Source organism: Haemaphysalis longicornis, unplaced genomic scaffold, assembly GCF_048455015.1.
Source record: "Haemaphysalis longicornis isolate Haplotype H1 unplaced genomic scaffold, Haemaphysalis longicornis Haplotype H1 scaffold_3, whole genome shotgun sequence".
NCBI lineage: Eukaryota > Metazoa > Arthropoda > Arachnida > Ixodida > Ixodidae > Haemaphysalis > Haemaphysalis longicornis.
Genome location: NW_027526335.1, coordinates 215110212 through 215135140, shown reverse-complemented (window position 1 = coordinate 215135140; position 24929 = coordinate 215110212). Strand labels below are relative to the sequence as shown.

The 24929-nt window shown below is 48.6% G+C and overlaps 1 long non-coding RNA gene and 1 pseudogene across 2 annotated transcripts in view; both read right to left on the bottom strand.

Annotated features, from left to right (window-relative positions):
- The window catches only part of LOC144175980 (uncharacterized), a 224955-nt gene that overhangs the window by 98430 nt on the left and 101596 nt on the right, over nt 1-24929 (bottom strand). The window lies entirely within an intron of this gene.
- On the bottom strand, nt 10529-11752 carry LOC144173769 (uncharacterized; annotated as a pseudogene).

Below are 24929 nucleotides of genomic sequence, written 5' to 3'. Positions count from 1 at the left end.
GGCTTCGTTTAGCGAGTGGCACAGCAGTTGCCAATCTCGAATCTTGAGCTGCATAGCAAATACTCAACCTCTTTAGTAATGCGCTTGAGAGTGCACCTACGACGGGGTGTCCGAACAGATCGGCGAATCGAGCGCACTAAGCCAATCGTACTACCGTCTCAAAAGGTGGAAGCTCGGCTTAGGGACATCAAATTTTACTGAGCGCTTTGTCGTACCTTTTTGCTTGGCATTGTTGATCTTATCAATGACGGAACGTTCCCTTCACCGCGTGTCCTTCGGAAATCGTCCCGTGAGGCATGCACCGCTATCCCGTGGCCCGGACGTGGTTGTAGTGTCTTTCTGCCTTTAGTGGCCCACGACACCAACAAACCATAGTGATAATCGCCCACGACATCATCAACCCTTAATCACGGTTTCTCTCCGGGATGAGAAACAAGTGTGATGCCTGGAGAAGTGTCCTGTTGACTTCTGTGCTTGTAAATCGAGCGGGTAGAGTAAATTCATACGACAGGGAGTTTCGCTTTGACTATATTACCGCAAACCATGCATTGAATTTTTTTATTTATGTTTTTGCTTTTACCGCTAGGCTGTGCCGTGCTGTGTTTTCTATGTGCCAAGTGAAGCGTATGTTCTGTCCTTCCTTCCTTTCTTTCTTTCTTTCTTTGTTTCCTTCTTTCTTTCTTCCTTTCTTTCTTTCTTTATTGTGCCGCACGGGATATCTCATTTGGTAGGGAGAATGTTTCACCATAACGCCAGTAGCCTAGATAGTCTTTTATCTTCAATGTTCTCGATGCAAATCGACGGTTCGAGAAACAGCCGCGCCGAAAGGTAAATGCCCGCATAGCAGACGCCGAGGCATTTGATTCGCCGGCACTCGCCTGCGCACTTCACTTTGTTCACTGCAGCTTCCCCGCCTGTGTATTCTTTGGGTTGTTAGGGGAGCACAAGTTGGCTCCAAAGAATCCATTACGAGATAGCTCCGCGTTCAACCACCGTCGTCATCTTCCCGTATGGGAACCCTGAGTAGTTCCCGCAGATGATGATTGTCGCAGGATGTCCCTAGGGATGGCGAGGGCTACGTCCCTCCCTGCGCCGTGCGGCGTCCACTTCCCCACTGCGCATACCTGGCCAAGCACAGCTGATGATGATTGTGCAGGATGCCCCTAAGGATTGGCCAACCAAAGAATCCATCACAAGATAGCTTCGCGTTCAATCAGTGTTGTCATCATCCCGTACGGAAACCCTGAGTAGTTCCCGCAGATGATGATTGTGGCATAATGACCCTAGGGATTGGCCAACCAAAGAAGCCATGACGAGATAGCTTCACGTTAGCCACCATCGTCATCTTCCCGTAAGGGAACCCTGAGTGGTATGCGAGGCATTCCTCCTCTCCTCCCTGATGCTCCTCCCCTCTCCGGCATTCCTCCTCTCCTCTTCGAAGCTCCTCTCCTCTCCGGGATTGCGCACCTGCGGTAGCCGCTGCATACTCCGCTGGGGGTGCCCCTGTATGTCCGTGGTATGAACGACTCGTTCCGCTCCTCTCATTATCCTCCCGCAACGCCGGGATGAGTCAGTGTGAATGGTAGTGTCAGCGCCGCGGACAGCGCCGCGGTGAAGAGGGCTCGAGCCGCTGTCACGAAACGGCAGCGGCGACTGGCCAATCCCGAACTTCGGGCTCGCGAAGCCGAAAGAAAACGTCAACGCCACCAAGAAGCTGCTACTGATGCAACGAGGGCTCGCGCAGCTGAACTAATGGTAACTTCAGTCGACATCATGAATGCTTCGCATACTACTCAGGGTTCCCGTACGGGAAGATGGTGAAATTTTTCCTTCAAGACAGCTGCGTCTTGTGTGGCTACGTGATAATATGCCCCTCGAGGTGTCGTCCCCTAGCATCTGAGCATTCATATCCCCAGCAGGTGTGCGTGGCGCTAACATGACTACGCCATCCAAGGACTATGACCTCAAAACGTGTTCCATAAAAGCGATATCCACTCGGTATGCAGTAGTACCGAAAGATCTTGCATAAACTCAAAAGAAAGTAATGTCTGTTGAGCCCGGCTAAGGTAAGGCTTCCCAGCTAAGGTAAAGCTACTCCCGGTACTTCTCGCGTTTGGTTGCACCATGCGCGAGCATCAGGTTTGGGGTGCGGTGTGCGAGGGAGAGCAAGGAAACATGTCTGCCCTCTAGCAACTGAATCCGTAGACTGGGATTCTGGCCCAAGACGTCGGTGCTCTATTGGAGGAGTGGAGCAAGGTTTGCAACCTATTAGCTTGGTCCTATTAGTGCCAGCCTTCTGAAGGAAGATAGCAAGGTTGAGCACCGCCCTGCTGGACAGTCTCAGTTTAAGTTCAGCTTCTTTGCGTCGGATTTGCCTGTAGTTGCAATGCACAAATCAAATAGGTGAATCCGAAGCGAAAATATCATGTGGACTTGCGGTATTGCTCGTCATTATCAATCTCGAAGGTGCTCGAAAATGAGGATGGTGAATTCCCGTGTCTCGACTCTTTGTTCACACAAAATGTCTGCATTTATAATTGTGATAGTATACGTTTGATTATCACAACAGTAATTAGTCCGATAACGTGCTTGAGCTTGTCTTCATGTAAGGGCGCCAAGGAGAGATATTTGTTCAAGGATGTGTTTGCGCACCCTGTCATGTACCACACCGGGCGTTAGCGAAATCCCCATGTATGCGTGCCAGCTTTGGTGCCGTGGTATGTTTCTCCAATGAATGATGTAAGCTGTGATGAAGCAGTGACATTTCTTTTATTTGTGCTTCCAGAATGCTTCAAATGTTTCTGCTTGCTGCTTCATTTTGCTCTGGCTTCGCTGCCTCCTATCTCTGGAGTAGCTTGACTTATTATTGGAGCGAAGTCCTCAGGGCCACACACATAAAGCAGATGGTTTTGCACTGGCAGATCTCGTCCGCAGTCTCGGTCAACGTTTGAATTTCACGACAAAGCTCGGATTTTTGTGTTCTTTCCGTCGCGATACTCCGATACGGGGAAGTATTCCGTTCTTTTTGTTTTATTCGTCTATCACCTAGCAGCGCAGTTAGCGTATCTGGCTACGTGGATATCTATGCAGCTTAGGCATTTAGGTTCTTTCGGACGCTAAGGCTTAAGGGTGTCTTGCGGTGGGTGACTGCAGAACACCGGCTTTTGTTTTATTCGGGATGAGACTTTTCCGTGTGACCAATTTTATGACAAGTCTGTCGTGCAGAGCTTTCGGGTGGTAAGGTGCCCCCGGGAAGAGGAAGCTGTACAACTAGATTTTTTGATGTAGTTTTGAGCTCCAAACTGTCATCGGAGCTGCTCCGTTTTTGGCGATGGGCAGGTCGTTGATTATCTTGCACGAGTAGCAAATAAAATTAGCCATGAGTTGATAGTGGTTCATTAAAGCAGTGATTTTTGCGCGGCTCAGAGTAAAGTACCAAAGGCTAGAGCACTGCACGGGCCTGATTTTGAGCCCCGAGCCCGGCCCGAGCCCGGCCCATGCCCGCTTCACGAAGCCCGAGCCCGACCCGGGCCCTTAACACCTAGCCCGAGCCCGGTGCGGGACCGGGCATTCATAGGTGAGCCTGGCCCGAGCCCGGCCCGGGACCGCCATCTCAAGCCGAGGCCTAGCCCGGCCCGGCCGGTGATTTATTTTTTGACCTAGGCAGGGCCCGCGCGTGTGACCAGGCCCGGTCTATAACGCTGAAGAAAGTTTGTTTATTATGTTCCGGGCGATCAGACGGAGCATGTAGTCTGTACAAGCACGTCATGAACTGAACGCAAAAAATAAGGGTTTAAAAGTGCACGTAGTTTAGCTTTCACCGTCCGCAGTTCACGCTCGTATTCGTAATAATAGCTCGTATTCGTAGACGAGAAACACCATTATCTTTGATTACGAGACTCTTGGCCACTTGACGTGGTTGTCTCGGCCACAAGTTGGTATTGCTGAATTTTTTTCATCTGCATTTGAATCAACAAGAATGTACGCGCATTGATATACTTCACCTACAGTGGTCTTAAGCGGTGGTGTTTCTCTGGCATGCGTGTTTGATTCCCGGCCACGCCAGCCGCATTTTGATTGGTGCGACATGTAAAACACACGTGTACATAGACATAGGTTGACAGCTCCAGGATATATGAATTAATTCCTTCTCCTCTTTGGCATTTCTTGTAACGGTATCTTTGGTATGTTATACAGCAAAATATAAAATCTTGATGCAGTACAAGAAATGTAATAAAAATTGCAGTATAGTGGCCATCAGATCTAGCAAAACACGTTTTTAAAAGAATGCGTACACCCAACAGGAAGAAGCGCGCAAAAATAAACCAAGAATATTCATTTTTAAGCTCTTTTCTACACTTTACGTCGGACCTATTAACGGCCGTGCCTAAGAATTCAAGCCCGAGCCCGGCCCGGGCCCGCGGCATTCAGCCCGGCCCCGGCCCGGGCCAACGAAAATCGACTTTGGGTGGCCTGGCCGCGTATTTCCAAACCGTATAACGTAGGGGCCCAGGCCGACCACACCCCCTAAGCAGCGGCGCAGCCAATGAGGTTAAAAAAATTGCAATTTTTTAACCTCCTTGGACACAGCACCGTGACGTCACTACCTATATGTGCGCGACTTCATGCTAGGTGGATTTTTTCATTTTCCCCCTCCCCTCGTTTCGGCTGCATTGCGATCGGCCGATGGTTTCGCTCCGTGGGAGGGGCTGGCCTGCGACGCTGGGGAAGCTGACGCACATATGGTAGAAGTTAACATTTTGTACCTGAGCACTTGATCTCTCCGCGCTCTTCTTGAGCGCCTGCAAGTTGACGCTGACTTCCGATCGTGTTCCTAGATAAGCGCTCGGCTCGGTGCTCGAAGTGCGCGCGCGCGGATGGACGCTTTCACGTACATGTGGCAATTATACAAGGTCCGGAAAGCAAACACTCTCATAAAAATGAAGACAAAAATTTGTTTTGATCTTTCTTGATCGCGCTGCTTCGCGGCGGCCGATGGTTTCGCTCCTAGCACAAGCCTGGCGTACGGGCTGGGAAGATGAAGCTCGCTCTCCGCGCTCTCTAGTGCGCCGTCAGTCGCTCGTCTCCCATGCTGTTCCTAGTTAAGCTAGCGCTAGGCACGTTTCTCAAAGTGCGTGCGCGGATATATGCTTTTGCACGTACATATGTAGTCATTAAGTGCGAATGCACTTCTTAAGCGACCCTGAATCACGCGTCCACCGCCGTCCGTCCGTCCGCACCACATACCCACTTAGGGCGATTGGCCAAGAAGAGTTCCTAATTTCTTTAGCACATACCCACTTAGGGCGATTGGCCAAGAAGAATTCTTTCGCATCACCCGTGCATTCCCACTTCCCCATGCTCCCCTTCGGGGAAATGCAGGTGAACTTTTTGTTTTTGTTTTGAATACATTGGAGGAACACCTAGAGAAACTGTCATCCATCCTACAGGCCATACACTCATACACTCATACGCTTCGCTGACACTCAAGCCGAAAAAGTGTCATTTCGGCTATGAGGAGCTGCTTTTTCTCGGCCACGTCGTTAGCAGCGCCGGAATTAACGCCGACCCTAAGAAGCTTTCAGCCGTTTCTCGTTTCAAAACACCTTCTGACAAGAAGTCTGTTCAGCGTTTCCTGGGTCTCTGCTCATACTATCGGCGTTGCATTGCCAATTTCGCCCACACTGCAGCCCCTGTTCCGCACCTTACTCGCAATGACGTCACTTTTGTCTGGTCCGCTGAATAGCAAGAAGCTTTTGAGCAGCTACGGCGTTGCCTGCAGACCCCACCTGTTTTAGGCCACTTCGACGAGGAGGCCGCCACTATGGTGCACACTGATTCCAGCAGTGTGGGGCTAGGCGCTGTCCTCGTCCAATGGCAAGATGGTGCCGAACAAGCCATTGCCTACGCAAGCCGAACGCTGTCACGGGCCGAAAGCAATTACTCGGCCACCGAAAAGGAGTGCTTAGCAGTTGTTTGGGCCGTCTTAAAATTTCTACCGTACCTGTATGGCCGTGAGTTCAAGTTGTAAGCGACCATCACTCGCTATGCTGGCTTACAAACCTGAGAAACCCGTCTGGCCACTTGGCACGCTGGAGCCTCAGACTCCTCGAATTTGATATGACCGTCGCCTACAAATCTGGTAAGCGACATTCAGATGCCGACTGCCTCTCGAGAGTGCCGGTTGGTAACGCGCCCGCTGATGACGATGACATCTCGATGCTCCATTGATTGGAGTCCTCAGTGAGGCCACCATTTCGGACCATCAACAGGAAGACCAAGAACTGCTACCACTAATCGAATTCCTGCAAGGCAACACCAGCAGCCCACCTAAGTCTTTTATTACAGGTCTGCCAACATTCTGCCTTCGCAGCGGAGTGTTATACAAATGAAACTTCGCCCCGAATGGCTGGCGTCACCTTCTTGTCGTTCCGTCACCATTACGAAACGACATCTTGCAGGCTTGTCAAGATGAGCCGGCCGCTGGCCACCTTGGTTACGCACGGCCGCTTGCAAGAATCAAGAAGGCGTATTACTGGCCCAAACTCTCGGCGAACGTGAGGCAGTACGTCCGAACTTGTCGAGACTGCCAGAGACGCAAGGCGCAGCCCGGCAGACCAGCCGGATTTCTCGAACCGATTCAAATTCCTCAAGTGCCGTTCCAGCAAGTGAGCATGGACCTGCTAGGCCGCTTTCCTACCTCTACAGTCGGAAACATGTGGATAGCAGTCGCCACTGACTGCTTGACCAAGTACGCCAAAACATTAGCTCTTCCAATAGCCACCGCGCTTGAAATGGCACAGTTTTTCCTCAGAAGGATAGTCCTCTGACACGGGGCTCCCAAAGTTATTATTACGGACCATGGAACCGCATTTACTGCGGAACTTCTACCCGAAGTACTCACACTCAGCGGCACGTCTCAACGAAAAACCAGTGCGTTCCTCCCTCAGACGAACGGCTTGACGGAACGGCTGAACGAAACCATCGCCGACATGCTCAGCATGTACGCTGATGTTTAACACCGGACCTGGGATGCAGCCCTCCCCTACATCACGTTTGCGTACAATACGGCTCAGCAGGAGACGACTCGAATGACACTGTTTACTCTCCTCTACGGCAGAGAAGCTACAGCAATGCTCGACGCCATGTTGCTTCACTACATCAAGGACGGATATGACTCTCCTCCCAGCAATTCGTACAACGCGCTGAGGAAGCCCGGCAGCTCGCCCGCCTCCGCATCACCCAACACCAGCACCTGTACACCTCGCGCTACGGCCTTCGCCGCCGACACGCGGCATTTGCACCGGGGTGACCTTGTTTGAGTTTGGATAGTCGTTCGACGTCGGGGGTTATCGACGAAGCTTCTCAGCAATTATTTCGGGCCATACAGGGAACTTCGTCGACTTAGTGAAGTAACTTACTAGGTGGTACCCGAGAATTCTGCTGTTGCCGGTCGTCGTCCATCTCGACCAGAGACGGTCCATATAGTGTGTTTGAAACCGCATGTTTCGCGCTAAGCCGACTTTTTTTTAGTTATTTATTTACAGATACTGCAGGCCCTTCTCGGACTCATGCAGGAGTGAAGACAAAGAAATGCATCGGCATAAATTCAACATACAACTCGACAATACATCAGTGTTGCTTGACGCAATTTTAAAACGTACAACACACATAGGCGGAGGCGCAAATATGCTTACACAATCGCATATGGAAAAAAAATGAAAATGATAATGTATTCCAATTTTGAGACAACACTTCAACCAAAGCATATATTATCAATACGCTGAGAAAACACTTCTAACGACACAGAGGTCACCGTCTCTTCAGGTAACATATTCCAGTAAGAAATTGCTCGAGGAAACAAAGAACATTTATGCAATTTAATGTAACTAATCGGTTGCCTAATAGTCTTACCGTGATGAGTTCTCGCTGAATGTTTGAAAGGCTCTTTGATGTAGTTTTCCCGCGACAATTTGAAGTGACCGTAGTAAAGCTGATAAAGAAATTTTAAGCTAGATATGACCCTACGCTGCTCGAGCTTTTGGAGGTTTGCCCTATTACGTAAAGTGGTTACGCTGGAGTGACGCGAATAAACAGAATAAATGAAGCGCAAAGCTAAATTCTGTACTCTTTCAATTTTACTCATCAAGTATTGTTGGTAAGGGCTCCAAATGACATCTGCATACTCCAACTTAGGTCGCACTAGTCCTTTGTAAGCGTTTAATTTCACAGCAGGAGGGGTATTGCACAACTTTCTTTTCAAAAAGACCAAATTTCTTAAGTGCACCCGGACAAACGTTATCAATGTGCGTTTCCCAACTCAGGTTACTTGTAAGTGTGATGCCTAGATATTTAACCTGACCAGATTTGTTGATAGTAGCATTACCTAAAGAATAAGTAAAGCCGAGGGGCCTCTTTTTGTTGCTGAATGTAATAGAAGTTGTCTTAGTAGCATTTATTCTTAAACCCCACTTTGTACACCATGTCTCAATTGAGTGCAAAGCATTGTTTAATTTAGTTTGGTCATCTCGAGTATTAATAGCTGTGTGTACCACGCAGTCGTCCGCAAATATTTTAATATGGGTAGGGGGTTCAACAGTAAGATAAATATCATTTATATATACTAAAAAAAGGAGAGGGCCCAGTACAGAGCCTTGTGGAACTCCAGAGTACACGTCCAACTCTTCGGAGATACACTCATTAATGGCGACACACTGTGTTCTATTTCTTAAGTAACACTCTATGCATGCGACTACTTTTCGTTCAATGCCAATTGCGAGTAGTTTTGTAATCAGATCGGGTGGGGGACGACATCGAACGCCTTTGACAAATCTAGAAATATAGCGTCGGTTTGACCATTTGTATTAAGTGTACTAATTAAATCATCTGTTATTTCCTATAGTTGGGTAACCGTTGATAAACCAGATCTAAAACCATGCTGTTTAGAATAAAGCAAATGGTTGTGTTCTAGGTAAGTAATCATGGCCTTATAGATAATATGCTCAAACAGTTTACAACAAGTACTCGTTGAGGAAACTGGCCTGTAGTTATTAATTTCTAGAGGAGAGTCAGATTTATGCACGGGAATAATTTTTGCCGAGCGCCAGTCATCGGGAATAGTCGAAGTGCGTAAGGACATAACGTAAATTTTATGTAGATATTTAGCTACCCATGCAGCATATCTACTTGAAAAAGTATTAGACAGTTGATCGGGGCCAGCTGATTTCTTCAGGTCTAGTTTATGCAAAATGCTGAGGACACCATCCTCTGTTATTTCTACTTCAGGCATAGGACAATCAAAAACATATGACGGCAGCGCAGCGTCCGAAGCTGTCCGCGTGAACACAGATTGGAGAAAGGCATTAAAATTGTTAGAAATGGTAGTCGCGTCAACAATACTTTCGCCTGAAACGTTTATCTCCGAAATACGTTGTTTATCTTTTGAGAGATAGCGCCAAAACTGTTGGGGTTGGTTGTTCATGAATGACTTCAGAGTAACGGAAAAGAAATGCTCTTTTGATAATAGCGTTTTTTCCTTCAGATTAGAAATAAGGCTTTGTAGGTCACTTGTGTTACCACGTTTGCGACGTCGCTTAATTTTTCGTTTTAAATGAATCAATTATCGCGAGAACCAAGGGTGTTCTCTATTAATGCGTTTTCTTTTTAATGGTACATACTCTCGCTCACAAAAGAAAACAATATCTTTAAAGTCTGACCACATTTGTTTAACATCCCTGATTAGGCTAAAACTAACGAAGCGCGATTCCAAATATTTTAAGACAGCATTGTCGTCCGCATGAGTGTAGTCTCTGACAAGAATTTCTAACGGCTTAGTAAAAGAACGTGTACCTGAGACAGAACATGACAAAGCAAGCAACTTGTGATCGGAAATCCCGTTTTCAACACTAACGGATGAGCCTTGAAGAGAGCTACTAACAAAGGCTAAATCAAGGAGTGATGAGGACGAGTCAACAACCCTAGTAGCGTCGGAAACTAGTTGGTGTAAAGAAAAGTTGAACGCGGTCGTGAGCAGTAAGTCAGCACTTTTGGACTGTTTGCCATCATGGGATAAGTCAGACCAGTTTATACCCGGCAGGTTGAAGTCTCCTGTAACTATAATATTCGATCTCGAATTTGTTTTTCCTGCAAGATAGTCATACATGGCTTCTAAATATTCGTGGGAAGCATTAGGTGGTCTGTATACGCCACCCAGAAGTATAGTTTTGCCAAGAAATTTAATTTTACACCACACACTTTCGTGGTGACAAATGCCACCCAAAATAGTGAAACCAATGTTGCTTTTAATGGCGATGGCTACTCCCCCACCCCGTAATTCGTTGTCTTTACGAATAAGTTTATAAGTAGAGGGTACCACTTCCGAATCCTGCACACCTGCATGCAACCATGTTTCTGTAATTACTGAGACATGAGGATGGTAACAGGATAGTACGTCTTCGACTAAACCAGATTTATTCACGATGCTGCGCGAATTGAGCGAAACAACTCTGAGCACTTTGGTTACAGACTGTCATGTTTTATCGCGCCTTCGCTTGGTCACACGGGCAGGCGCAACTGAATCAGGTTCAATCCGCTCCTGCGCAGCAGGCCGCGTGACTTCTACCCGGCAGTTTAGAAGCTGGTCCCAAGTGTAAACTTGTCGTCTACCTTCAATTTATAAAAAGATAGTAAAACCTTCACCCCATTAGCCTTTTCCTCAGCTGCAGAACGCCACAGCTTACCCCGCAAGTCACGTAGCCTTTTTGAGAAGTCCTCCGATACTGAAATCTCCGTTCCTTTTAGCTTAGGGCACGATGCCATTATTTTCATTTTCTCAGAAAAATCAAAAAGCCGCAGTATAACCGGCCAGTGTTTCTCAGCATGTTTGAAACCCAACCTGTGGATCCGCTCAATTGATTTAACTTCCACGCCAAGTAACTCTTTAAATACCTCTTGCTCAACTCTGTTTCGCAGGGATTTGTTGTCTTCGTTTGTTTCTTCACTTAAGCCATAAATTATAACATTATTTCTTCGACTACGATTTTCCAGGTCCTCGATCTTAGCGCACAGCTCTTCTACGAGTTCCTTTGTCGCCTTGCAGAGTACCTCGTGCTCGGCCAGCTTATCCTCACATTTTTTTAAACGAGCAAGCTCCTTTTCCATCGAAGTTATCCTTTCCTGTACATTACCTATAGTTAATTCAACCTGTTTTAGATTGGCAGAAAGCGCGGTGAGCATCTTATTGGTTTTTGTTTGCTCTTTTAGTATTTTCTTTAGAATTTGGCTATTTACGCTAGCTTCAGACTCCGAATCCGAGGTCGGTCCGGGGTTTAGCTCTACGTCTCCAGATATTAACAACAGCAATTTTATAACATGCAAGCAATCACACAACGAAGCAAGCAGACTCTGTGGGCTTGGCAGCACGGTTAAAGCAAGTGAATCGTCCCTAATTGAATACACGGAATATTTGTCACCAACCTGGGTGAAGAAATAGAAGTTCATGAGCATCCGTCCGTACGCGGTGCTGACAAGCCCACTTCACGACCATTCTGGCTTCGGACCATGTTGACAGTGATCTCTAGCATGGGGGCGTTGCCATTCCCGGGAGGGGGATAGTGTTACGTGTGTAATGAGTGACAGAGAGCAGACGACGCCGACGCAGCGTTATCTGTTGGCCACGCCAATCGTCCGGAGCCAGTGTGCGCTGTTCTGACGTGTCTCCATCATCCTAATCATCATCATGGAGATCACAAACATGATCATCACAGCCTAAGCCGCGAAAAAGGCGAGGACATGCCCCTTCGTGAGCGCGTGTTATTGATGTGACTACTATTAGGCACCAGGCAAACGTTTTCGGAAATACACCCTCTTTTCCTCTGTCCTACTGGGCTTCATCAATTGTTGCGCCGTGGCAATATGTATGAAGGGTACATAAAACATGGGTAATGGCATAGTCGTCTCAGCGGGTAATTCTGGTCATATAACTTGTTTCACAGCATCTTCATAAAGCCAAGAGTTGCCGCCATTTTCTGTGAGCGTAATTCATTACAGAGAGCCATGTATTTAAAGCAATGAATAATTATGTAGCATTTAGAGCTTTTCACCGTAAACTAAGCCTAACAAATATGGCCCAGGTTGAGTACTAGTTTTTTTATACCTCCACTACAGTTATAGCTGCAAAGCATTCACCAGACAGTCGGCTTTGCGGGAAGATAGAATAGGTTATTTTTATAGATAGATAGGTTATTTTGTACTACCCCCACTCTTGAAGCCCTAAGGTTTGCTCAGACCCTTGGCAATAGCAAATTTCCGGAATAACGAAAGTTGTGTCTAACGCTCTGGCTAGGTTAACCAGATGAGCGACCAGCAGCGTAGCTCCGGCGTGCAGGTTACTCACCTGAAAACCAAATATTGCGTGCTCGAGAACAGCACGTTCACGATCCGCACGTTGAGTTGTGCTCAAGCAGAGAGGTGTCAGAAACACGTCAGATGCGCACATCAGTGCCCTTCCCTTGGAGTAGCTTATGCTGTATTCAAGCATTCGAATGAATTGTGTGACTCAGTGCGCAGGCATTGTTGAGTGACCTACGTTCTCGACAACCACAACAATTGATTGATTGTGGGGTTTAGCGCACCGACGCAACACAGATGCTGAGGCGCACCGTATTCGAGGGCTCGCAAGTAATTTTGACCACCTGGTGATCTGTGACATGCTCCGAAATCTCGCACACACGGGCGTTTTTGCTCTTAGCTTCCATCAGAAAAGTGGCCTCCGTGGCCGGGAATATAAACCGCGACCTCGTGCTCAGCAGCATAACGGCTTAGCCTCTGAGCCACCGCGGTGGCTACCCCCATCCCTCCTACTACAACAACTTGCAGGACCCAAATGTCTATAACACACCACTCTCGCTGAAAAAGCTCTTTAAGAGACAAAAAGTGGGGCGTGCGCAGCAGGCTTGCACACAAGACAAGCAGAGGCGAACGCTACGTGCGGGGAACATATTAAAGAGACTCTGAAACACTTCTCGTAAACCGTTTTTAAACTTTTTCTATATAATTAATGCTAGGAGAACGTAGTTAACTGACACATTCAGTCTTGGTTGATTAGGCAGTGGCATACCACTTTAGCCAAAAATTACTGGTATTTGCTCATCAACGAACATACAAACGAGCTCAGAATTTTTTTCTCTCTTTCCCGGTCTTGCTGTTCTTCGTCTACTCCAATTACGTCATTACGGTGATGTAATAGCCAGATCTACTTCTCTTACAGCAATGTGCGCATTCGACAACCACTTCAAAGAGACTCTGGAATACTTCCGATATGCTTTCATGATTTGCTTCGCGTCTGGAAGCGCTGCGAAAGCTGTACTTATCGCCAGCACGGAGCGGCATGCCGTGATTTATTGGTGGAAACAGATGCGACTTCTCTTTCGTGATTGGTTTTGTGGCTTCATTTTAAGGGGCCCCGCAACACTTTCTTCAACTTTTTTTATTAATCTGAAATGCTTTCAGAACATTGCCAACAAACGCATAGAGTATTCAGAATTGTGGTCCAGAAAGTGCCTAAGCAAAGAAATTCAGGCCAATCCACCATGTGAATGTGGTTGGAACGCAAAGCTGTACACAGCACCCACAATGATTACCCATAAGGCGTCACCTAAATTCTCTCACGTCACTCTACAATTAGTTCAACCAGAAAGAAGTGAAATGCACTTAACCACACTCATTAATTACTTCAAAGAGGTATTCTAGGTAATTATTAAATCAATGCATGATGTATGAATGGTGGTCGGTTGAGTTGTATTGGTGTAGCACATGAGTGGAAACTTTTTTTACAAAATTAAAGGCCGCTCAAACCCGGTGTTAGACGATCTCTCTTCTCCGTTTCTGCCGCCGCGGATGGAGGTGACGAGATCGGCGACATATAAGGAAGGAGGATTAAGATGAGGAGGAAGAAATACTTCTATTCAGTTTTCTGAACGGCCCAGAGTGCGGCCCAGGGGAGTGGTTCCTTCTCCACAGTGCGCGCCGCCTGTCCACGAGCTGAAGAAGGGTAGGCGGAGAGGGGCTGGGCAGAAGCATCTCCCATTGCTTTTATTGGGTAGTTGATGGAAAGAGAGGAGGGTGATCAGGGCTAAAGTCGCACACCCCTGGTATGTGGTGGAGTGTTCCTAATTTTGAGAAAAATTTACATTGAACGCCGTAGCGATTCGGGGTGCATTAAGGGAAGACAGGTAGGCTGTGGGAAGTAGCCGGGTTGTATGAGCCGTAGGGTAGTTTGTTGTTCTCTGGAAAGGTCACGGAAAGGTGAAGGAAGGGTCTGTCTCTGAAGGATATAGTGCTGGGTAATCTCCCTGAACGTGACGAGCGGGTGACTGTCCTCGTGCAGCTCCATAGCCGGGGAGAAGGGGGGGGGTTAAAGCGCAGGCTTGTTAGTGGGCGTGTTTGGGGCCCTCCATTGAAGCTTGAGCGCGTGTCCAGATGAGCTGAATGGAACCGTTTGGAAAGTGTTTTTGTAGCCCACGAAGTGCAGGTCGGGACACCCAACCCGACTGGTAATTTTGGTAGGTTTTGGAAGCGGTGACTACCTTCAGAGCCCCTGGTTGAGTGAGAGCCAAGGCGATGGCTGCTTCTCCTGCCGTCATGTTTTGGGTCTTGAGTGAGGCACATGCAAGGAGGTTAACTCTGGAAGTAGCCACAATGAAGGCGTACTGTTGCTCTCGATGTTGGGAGGCGTCTGTGTAGACGACTTCATAATCGCCACCGAAGGTGGGGTCGAGCGCTTAAGCCCGTCCTTGTCAGCGACCCCCCCGTGTGAGGAGTTCATATTTTTTAACAAAGTGAGAATCTTCCGTTCTTCTCGCCAACAGTTCGGGAGTACATCAAGGAGAGTTAGATTCTGTTCTGGCCATCAAGGAGTATTTGAATGTGTTCCTGGATGTGTCGTTTGGTGTGAGGGCGGACGACAAGGAGCTGTGATTTCATGCGTGAAAACTGGAGGCCACAGGCTTTAGGACATTGTCGTAGTAGAAGTGAGATGACAAGAGTTGGTGCCAGCGTCCTTTAATTTTTATCATTTATAGCACGCCCGCAAGGCGCGCGCAGGGTCGCTAGACGTGCCGTCGGCGGAGCGCACAGCGGGGCCAGAGGTCGCGTGGCGCTATCACGTGGCATTCAGCGAGAATGCAGGATGCAGGGAATAAACCCGTACATGCACTCGGTGATTACACAACCTGCCTTCCCCGTCTGAACTTGGGCTCATAGCTAAATCGTTAAGAGAACGCGCTCTTGCTTTGGTACTCTCTTAGGTCCAGGTTCGACGGAAATTCTTTTATGTGTTCGCGGGACTTTTCTGTTGACACCAACGGTCGCGAAAGAACCCTCGCGGGTAGAGGTAAAAAGCTTTGATTTAAAAATAAGCTGTGAAGCCGTGTTTTGTTAGGTAGGTCATTACAGCAGATGATATTATATGTTCTAGAAGTTGGCAAACTATGCCGGTTAAAGAAATCGGTCTGTAATTAAGGGGCACAGATGGGTCGCCTAACTTGACGATGAGGATAATACGGGCAATTCTCCAAGCAAACGGTACACATCCTGCGTTTATCGATTGCTGAAATAAAGCAGCTAAGATCGGGGATATGACAACTTCAGTCCTTTTTAGTAGTTTGGCGCATCATTCATCGGGTCCTTGTGTAGAGTTGGTCGGGAGTCTATTAATGGGTGCAGCTATGCCCTCCTGTGTGATAGGCGAGTCATCCATTGGTGAATTTAATGACTGTATTTTAAGAGTGGCTGGTAATGGGCGTTCGTTCGTAAACACAAAACCAAAAAACAGAATTGAATTCTTCTGCAGCCTCTGATGAGGAAAGGTCTGCACCATTTTTAGACAATGATATGGACAATGATGATGAGTACTTTGGATTTATCACTTTCCAAAAATTTTCTCCTGTTGGTCTGCAGTAGGTTTGTTATATGGCTGTCGAAAAATATTTCCTTGGCTGCCTCTATTTCTGCTTTGCAGAGTTTAGAGTGTTCTTTGTAGCGCTTCCAGTCATCGGCTGAATCAGATCGTCTCGCCTTGGAATAAAGTCGCTTTTTCTTATTGATGCAGCGTTTAACGCCGGTCGTATACCACGCGCTTGGCGTCGATGACGTGATACTGATTCTTGGAACGTTCCAGAATCTTATCGCGAGCAATTTGAAAGTTTTTATTCACATTTCTGAGTGCAAAGGAAGTGCAGAACTGCGCGGAAAATGATAACAATTTGGTTTCTATCATGCCGTGGTTCGCGCGGCTGTAATGAAAAATTGTTTTCTTTTCATTCTCGATATTGCAGCTTTTTAATGTTACCTCACAATGCACTACGTTGTGATCGCTGATGTTATATAAAACATGCACGAGCATATAGCTTGGTTCTGTGGTCAGCACAAGATCTAAAATTGTGTCGACACGTGTAGGCAATCTCACCATTTGACTCAAGCTAAAGGAAGATAACACATCGAGAAATTCTTGACATTCATGCCTACTAAAGCAAAGGTTTTTACCTCTACCCCCCAAGGGTTCTTTTGCGACCGTTGCTATCAACAGAAATCAATTTCGTGGCGCCGCCAGGAATCGAACCTGGAACTAATAGAGTACTAAAGCGAGAGCCTGTCTTACCGATCCCGCTACGAGCCCAGGCGCAGGCGTGGAAGGCAGGTGGGGTAATCACCGAGCGCAAATACAGGTTTATCCCCTGCATTCTCGCTGAATGCCACGTGATAGCGTCATGCGACCTCTCGCACTACTGTGCGCTCCGCCCACGGCACGTCTAGTGGCCCTGCGCGCGCCTTGCGGGTGTGCTAGAAATTTCAAAAATTAAAGGAAACTCGCACGAACGCATGTCATATCACTTCTACTACGCCCATGTCCTAAAACCTGTGGCCTCCAGTGTTCAAGCAGAAAATCACAGCTCCTTCTCGTCCGCCTTCACACCACACGACACATGAAGGAACACATTCAAATACTCCTTGACGGCCAGCGCAGAATGTAACTCCGCTTGATGTACTCCCGGAATCTTGGCGAGAAGAACCAAACATTCTACCTTTGCCTAAAAATATGGACCCCTCACACGACGGGGGTCACCGACAAGGACGGGCTCAAGCGCTCGACCCCATCCTCGGTGGCGAATATGAAGACGTCTACACAGACGCCTCCCAACATCGAGAGCAGCAGTACGCCTTCATTGTGGCTACCTCCAGAATTAACCTCCTTGCGTGTGTGTAGTGAGACGCCAGGTATCGCTGAAGAGTAAAGAAGAGGAAGGAGAAGAAGGAGGAGAAGACTGGATAAAAACTAGGAGAATTACCCGCATGCGGGTATGTTCCAGAAGGGCGTGCAAGAAGACGAAGACGTCTGAAGGGGGAACGCAAGACCGGCTGGAGTTCAGGTGCCCTGAATAATGGCGACATCCACCCGATGGCGATGACCATGCAGCAGCGCTTGGACGTCGCCTGCTCTGCCGGCACAGCGCGGCCCCCGCCGTAGGGCTGGACACCCGTCCACCTCTAGCCACTCGAGCTTTGCGCCGGGGAGCCTCTACTCGGGCGACCTGTTTGGAGTCAGTGACCTCTTTGGAGTGCTGTTCCTGCCACGGTGTCGGGTCGTCTATTTCCCCGGCCAATCAAGGCAGCGGAGATACGGCACCATTGCGCCACGTATGTCTAAGACGCCTGCCACGACATAGGCTTCGGTTCTCGTCACTTCGGGAAAGTCGACGCCTGACCCTCAGAGCTACAGGCAACAAGAACTGTGAGCTCGTTCCACTACTTGTGTAACTTCTATTGCTGGTAGGACTAACGCGGGTAGGACCTTAGTCCTCAGTTTTTGTGTGTAGTGTTTGTGTCCAGAATCTGTCTGCTCAAAAATGTTGTTCTTCCGTTTTCTAGAACCACGTGTTGCCTCTCGTTCTTTGCCTCTCACGTGTGCGTCGTCTCGTTTTCAAAACACCCGAACCGTGAGATCATCACAATTGGCGTCCGCGACAGTACCTCTCAATAACATCTGGAGAGGTAACGAGACCAGCACACGAGATTGGCGGAGATGGATGGCATCACGGTGCTCCAGGAGCTCATCGCTGCTGGAAAACAGGTAGGCATGAGTGATGCTGGACTTCACGCATGGGTGGAGGCCGAGCGCTCAAAGCTTAATGGCCAAGGAAAGGCTGAAAGGGCAGCACGTAAGGCAGAGCAAGAATGTCAGCTTGCTCAACTTGAAGCTCAGCGGATAGAACTGATGATGATGATGAGGTTTGATGTTTATGGCGCAAGGCCAACTGGGGCAAGAGCTCCAAAACAATAGTGTCACGGAACACCTATGTGGACAATGCCCCATAGCGCCAAAACCCATCACCGAAGACGACGAAGAGGATGCGGCTGGCCCGAGCGATCATGGCCGCTTGTAAATAGATCGCATCGCTCTGCGGCAAAATCTTGTAAATACATCACTTCATCGTCGCCCATGGTTCGCCTCATCACTGTCCTGCCGCCACGTAACATTTTGGTGGAGGTGCTGGGTACAAGTCCCATCCCGGCCCCGAGCTTCACCCCGTCTCGCCTCGTGAAGCGGTCTCATCCTGGCTCTTGGAAAGCGTCGGCCCGCCCCAGCCCCGGTGAGCCACGGACGTGACATTCCCCAGCCCCGTGTCCCCTGCCCATGCCCCGCCGAGGCCAGACGAACTGACCAGCCACGACCAAACGTATAGCCGACGACGTCCCCCCGCCCAGATCTCCGACGCTTCTCCGAAAGCTTTGGACGCTGCCTCGTGGGGTCGGCGGTGGTCACAGCTGTTCCGGGGCCGGTGCTCATCGCGACCATCAACATCAGCAGTGGCGGCAAGGACTTCATTGTACATGTTCTCATCGTTTTGATCATCCGCTTCGAAACGCTGTCTTTGCCCTGGCCTCGACCGGGTCGGTCGTCCTCCGCCGGGGGGGTGATGTCACGGAACACCTATGTGGACAATGCCCCATAGCGCCAAAACCCGTCACCGAAGACGACGAAGAGGATGCGGCTGGCCCGAGCGATCATGTCCGCTTGTAAATAGATCGCATCGCTCTGCGGCAACATCTTGTAAATACATCACTTCATCGTCGCCCATGGTTCGCCTCATCACTGTCCTGCCGCCACGTAACAATAGTCATATATGAGGGGTGAAACCTTAAACACTAAGTAAATTCAGCAAAAACAAAAGTAAAATCAAAACGACAATGAGCATGGCTGGTGTATAGGGCCAGATTTCATTATGCGTGATAGGAAACGAGGTTTAAATACTTGACGTCTGACAAATACTCAAACACACGTTTCACGGAAACAATGGCATCGTCACCTAGAAAATACGATAGATGTAGGGGAATATGTTGTCTGTAGAGTTCTCTGAAGTGTTTGTGTCGTGTTGTGTGAAGTGCCTTGCATGTGATTAGTATGTGCACTATGGATAGGGCCTTTCCACACCTGCTGCACTGGGGTCTAGAAGATCCCGTCAGCAGATACGAGTGTGTCGCATAGTTGTGCCCTATCCGCAGCCTACCCTAGCCGACTTCCAAGTGTCTTGTGTGAGTCAGCTGTGTACCGTCCCAAGTGTGGCTTTATTACGTGTAGTTTGTTGTCTGTCTGTTCGTCCGCAGGTGTTGTCTTATGTGAGGCTTGAGGTCTGTGTAGGGTATAGTTGTAATGTCTACAGTGTTCCTGAGTGCAGCAGCAGCGGCCCTCTTGTCTGCCAACTCATTCCCAGCGATCCCTGCGTGTCCTGGGACCCAGCAGAGGACCAGCTTATGCTTTTGTGCATACACGGACATGATAGTGTGGAATACAAGATTAACTATGTGGTTTTTGGGGGGCTTGTGCGATGACAGTGCGCGAACAACACTCAAAGAATCTGTATAGATGATGGAATTGGGAATTTGAGTTTCAAGAATGTGTCGTACAATCAGTAAAATTCCATACGCTTCTGCTGAAAAAATTATTGTGCACGCTCATGGTTCTGGCTGCATTGAAATTGGGACCATGAGCAGCGCGCGACACCATAGTGTAGGTTTTAGAAGCGTCACTATAAAATTCTGCACACGTGTATTTAAACTGCAAAGACAGAAAGTGCTGCAGTATTGCAGCTCGGGGTACCCGATTTTTGTCAAGTGTAATAAAAGAAAGGTTGCACGACACAGGGCGAACTTGCCAAGGCGGTAAACTGTTTGAAAAGGATGACCTGTACACATCTAAAAACGAAGCACTGAGATCCGAGGCTCGCTCTTTCACTCTAAATGAAAAGGGCAGATGAACGGATGGGCGATTTACAAAGAGCAGAGATGTTGATGTATCGTTAAAGACAGGATAAAAAGGATGATTATTCAGAAATGAAATTTTAAAAGCATAAAGCAAGTCCATGTACGTTCGTTGGTTCTCAAGGCTCCACGTATTACACTCAACATAAAGACTCTCAGCAGGGCTAGTGCAAAAAGCACCCGACGAAAGACGAAGGCCCAAGTGTAGCACTGGGTCAAGAATTTGCAAGGCTGTCTTAGTCGCCGACCCATACACCACACTGCCATAGTCCAAACGAGACCCAACCAAAGCAGTATACAAGCGAAGCAAGAGTTCTTTGTTTGGAACCATCGGATTGGTGGGAGAGAACCTTAAGTATATTCATTGTTCTGAGACAATTATTTTTAAGTTCCTTGATTTGGGGAATGAATGAGTTTGTGGTCAAACACAACACCTAAGAACTTGTGCTACTTGTTCACAGGAAGCGACACTCCATTAGGATGAATGTCTAGGTCCGGATGGATCCCGCGCTTCCTGGAGAACACAACGCAGGAGCTTTTTACAAGATTCAATTTAAAACCATTCTTCTCTGCCCAGCCGGCAAGTTTCTTTACACCAAGCTGGACTTGACGTTCGCAGATTGACATATTGAACGCTTTATAGGATATCTGGACGTCTTCTACGTACATGGAATAAGAGATTGTTGGTGGCAGTGCCTTACCAACAGAGTTCATTTTTACTATGAAGAGAGTGCACCTCAACACGCCACCTTGTGGCACGCTATTTTCTTGCACGTGAACCTTTGAGAGTGCACCACCGACTCTTACTCGGAACGTTCTGTCTGACCAGTAACTGACAAGAGCGTTTAACATGCTACCCAAAACACCGAACGACTTCAGATCACTAAGGATCTCAAGGTCGAAAAACACAAGGTTTCGATTCTCAAGGTCGAAAAACACAGTTAAACAATACTGCTTATGCGCGAAGGCATCCTTGACGTACGAGTCAAGAGCTACCAGTTGATCGTTCGTCGATCGCCCCACCCTAAAGCCTGCCTGGCAGCTCTCGAGAAGACCGTTGTACTCGAGGAAGTACACGAGCCTGCGATTTACCATCTTCTCGAAGAGCTTGCACAGGCAGCTCGTCAGGGCTATAGGACGGCAGCTTGAGGGGGACGACGGGTCCTTTCCCTCTTTCAGGAAAGCTACAACTATAGCCTCCTTCCAAGAGTTTGGAATGTGCCCCGAAAGCCATATCTTGTTGTATAGGTGTAAGAGTGTTAGAAGAGTGTCTGCGTGCAGGTGTTGTATCATTGTGTATGTGATGTTGTCTGGGCCTGGAGCGGAGGGTTTACACGTGCTCAAAGCAGCCGTCAGCTCATGCAGTGAAAACTTTGAGTTATAAGAAGATTTTGACCTATTGTTATCTAGTATAGGCTTCTTTTCGGCCATTTGTTTGTGTTTCATGAAACTGTTTGTGTAGTGTGCTGAACTAGAAACGTGTTGGAAGTATTGTGCGAGTGTGTCAGCCTGGTCTTACAGTGTGTCCCCTGTTGTACTGACCAGGGGCAGGCTGTGTGTCTGTTGTCCTTTAAGTTTTCGTATACGTGTCCATACTTTGCGCGTGTCTGTGTATGAGTTTCTAGATGTTATGAATGAGCGCCAACTATCTCTTTTTGCCTCACGGCACACACGTTTTCCGAATGCCTTGGCCCGTTTCAACAAGGGGAGGTTTCCCGACGGTGGGTACCGACGAATGGTACCCCACGCCTTGTTCTGGGCCTCTCGCGCCCGCCTACAGTCCTCATTCCACCACGGCCTCCGCTGGTTGCGCGGGGCACCAGAGGCGTGGGGAATGGACTTTTCGGCGGCGTCGAGGATGTGCGCCGTGAGGAGTTGCGCGGCTTCATCTACGTATAGGTGTCTTATAGTTGTGTACTGTAGTTTCGATGTCTGTGTAAATGTGTTCCACTTAGCTCGTGCTTTATTGAACCTATTATGGGAAGATGAACTGCTTGGGCCTTTACCTTTATATGTAAGTGAGGTGGGGAAGTGGTCACTGCCATATGGGTCAGTTCCCACACCCCACTCGAGAAGAGGAAAGAGAACTGCGGAGCCAATAGCCAAGTCAAGACATGAGTATGAGTTGTGTCCTATGTTATGATATGTAGGCTGTTTGTTGTTGAAAAGGCATGCTCCAAAGGATGTAAGAAACCTCTCTTTCAGGCGACCCCGGGCATCCGTACGAGAAGGGCCCCAAAGAGAATTGTGAGCATTAAGGTCGCATGTTATAATGTATGGTTCGGGCAGCTGGTCAGCCAGCGCCTCCAATTAGAGCCCAAAAGTGTAACATCGGGAGGAATGTATATTGAGCATACCGTTATCAACCTATTAAATATTATTAAGCGCATTGCTACAGCCTCAAGGATAGTGTTTAAAGTGACAGGGTGGCATGCTAAGGATTTTCGACGATTATGGCCACACCGCCAGAAGAGTGTGTGCAGCCATCCCTGTCTTTCCTGTATACCAGGTAACTATTCAAAAAATTTGTGTGTTTAGAATGCAAATGTGTTTCCTGAACACACATTACACTTGGCTGATTGGCATGCAGAATCTCATACAGGTCGTCAAGATTATTCAGAAGGCCTCTGCAGTTCCATTGAACAATATTTTCTCTTCCCATTATTTAGTGTGAGAGCTACTGGAGTGTATATGTTTATGTGTCGTCTTTCGGGGCTGTGACTCTTGGATTGGGCTTTTTGGGCCTATCTGTAGGCTTGGACGTCGGAGGCCGATCCTTGCGCTGCGTTGCAGGCAAGAATGGCACGACGTCCACTTCGTCGTCCGATGTCCTGGGCGTGCCCGTCGAACCGGGCCCCCCGGACTTGGCCCCCCTTTGGAGGTATTGGAGCCGGTGCGGGGCCCGTGGTGCTCATGGCACCCTCCAATGCACTGGAGGATGGGGAGACAGGGACGGGAGCGGCACCGGTCCCGACGGAAGAGGTTGTCACCACAACCGCTGCTGGCTCAGCGAGCAGTGCGGAGGCGGGTTGGGCTGCCAGAGGCAACCCAGGGGGGGGGCGAGGGGGGGACCAAGTCCGACTCGCGGTACTGGGTCCCCGCCGAGACCAGACGCCGCTCCGCCCCTCGGCGAGCTGCGTCGGCGCACCTCCCCAGAGGGAAAGAGGCGAACCTCTTCCGCGCCTCTGGGAAGGTGCTGTTCTCTGTTACTTTGACAATGATGATTTTCTTTTCTTGTTGGAATTTCTCGCAAGTGCGGGACCACGCTGCTTGGCGCCCCTGGCAGTTGGCACAGGTGAAACTCTGGGTGTTTGCAGTTGTCGGATGGGTGGTCATGGTGGCCGAATTTTGTACAGGTAAGGCGGCCGCGGCAGGAGTTTGTGCCGTGCCCGAACCGTTGGCACTTGAAGCAGCGCCGTGGGTTCCGGATATATGGGCGGACAGAACAATGTATGTAACCAGCATTTATGAATTCTGGAAGGGTGGATCGATCGAAGGTCAAGATAATGTGTCTCGTTGCTACCTGTTTGTCATCGCGGCGTATTGATATGCGCTTTACAGCCGTGACGCCCTGATCGCTTAAGCCTTCCAAAAGGTCGGCCTCGGTCACGGACATGAGATCTGCCTCAGAGATCACACGGTGACAACTGTTGAGGCTGCGGTGGGGTGTGACCCTGATCTCCAGATCTGCCATGCGGGTTTGTTTCAGGAGGATTGTGGATTGTGTGTGCTGAGTTTTAACTTCAACTAGCACTTCACCAGTTCTGAGCTTTTTGGCGTGATATGTTTTGCCGATGATACCTTCAAGGTATTTAGAAACAAGAAATACAGATTGAGAGAAAACCGGCTTCGATTTGTCTACAGATTCAATGATCAAAAAACGAGGCTAGTTATCTGGCTTTGGGAGCGAGATAGATGGCAAAGAAGGAAAAGATACTTGGGTGCGGCCCCTTTTCAGCGCCCGATCACGTTTGGGTGGGGGGGGTTTGAAAATGCCATATAGCATAGTATAAAAGCAGGGAGAGCGGGGTACTTTCATCTTTGACCTTACCCTCGTAGTCAAAGAGGTCCCGGAGCTCCCTGCCCGGTGAACAGACAGGGAGCCCATCTGCCGGAGCCTGACCTGGGCTCCGACGGCCACCGTTCGTGGTTTCTAACCCTCCACCTATAAACACATCGCGACGGTTGGATCCAGCTTATGTTTGGGGGCTCGGGGTCCGCGGTATCGCCAGTACCGTCACCAAGATTGCTCACGGTGCCCCGTGCGGGGAGTGGATAGAACTACTGCGGCAAATAAGAGCTCGTGAGGCATGTCCAGCTGTAAAAAATGTTGGGCTAAATTCCACTGAGCATTTCGTAAGACGCACCAAAGATACACTTGTGCTGCTAAATTCAAAAACTCTAGTGGCGTTACCCGAGCTGATTACACAGGATGAGTAACTGACTGGATTTACTCCTATACCCCGTGAACAGCTAGACATGCAGGACACGTTTCTGCCGGAGGTTTTAGTTGAAAGTACTGCAGCTGAGGATGCAGACAACAACCAAATATACTTGCCTCCTCCCGATGTTGTCAAAGAATCGCCTAAGGGAGGCGATGACAGGAAAACGAC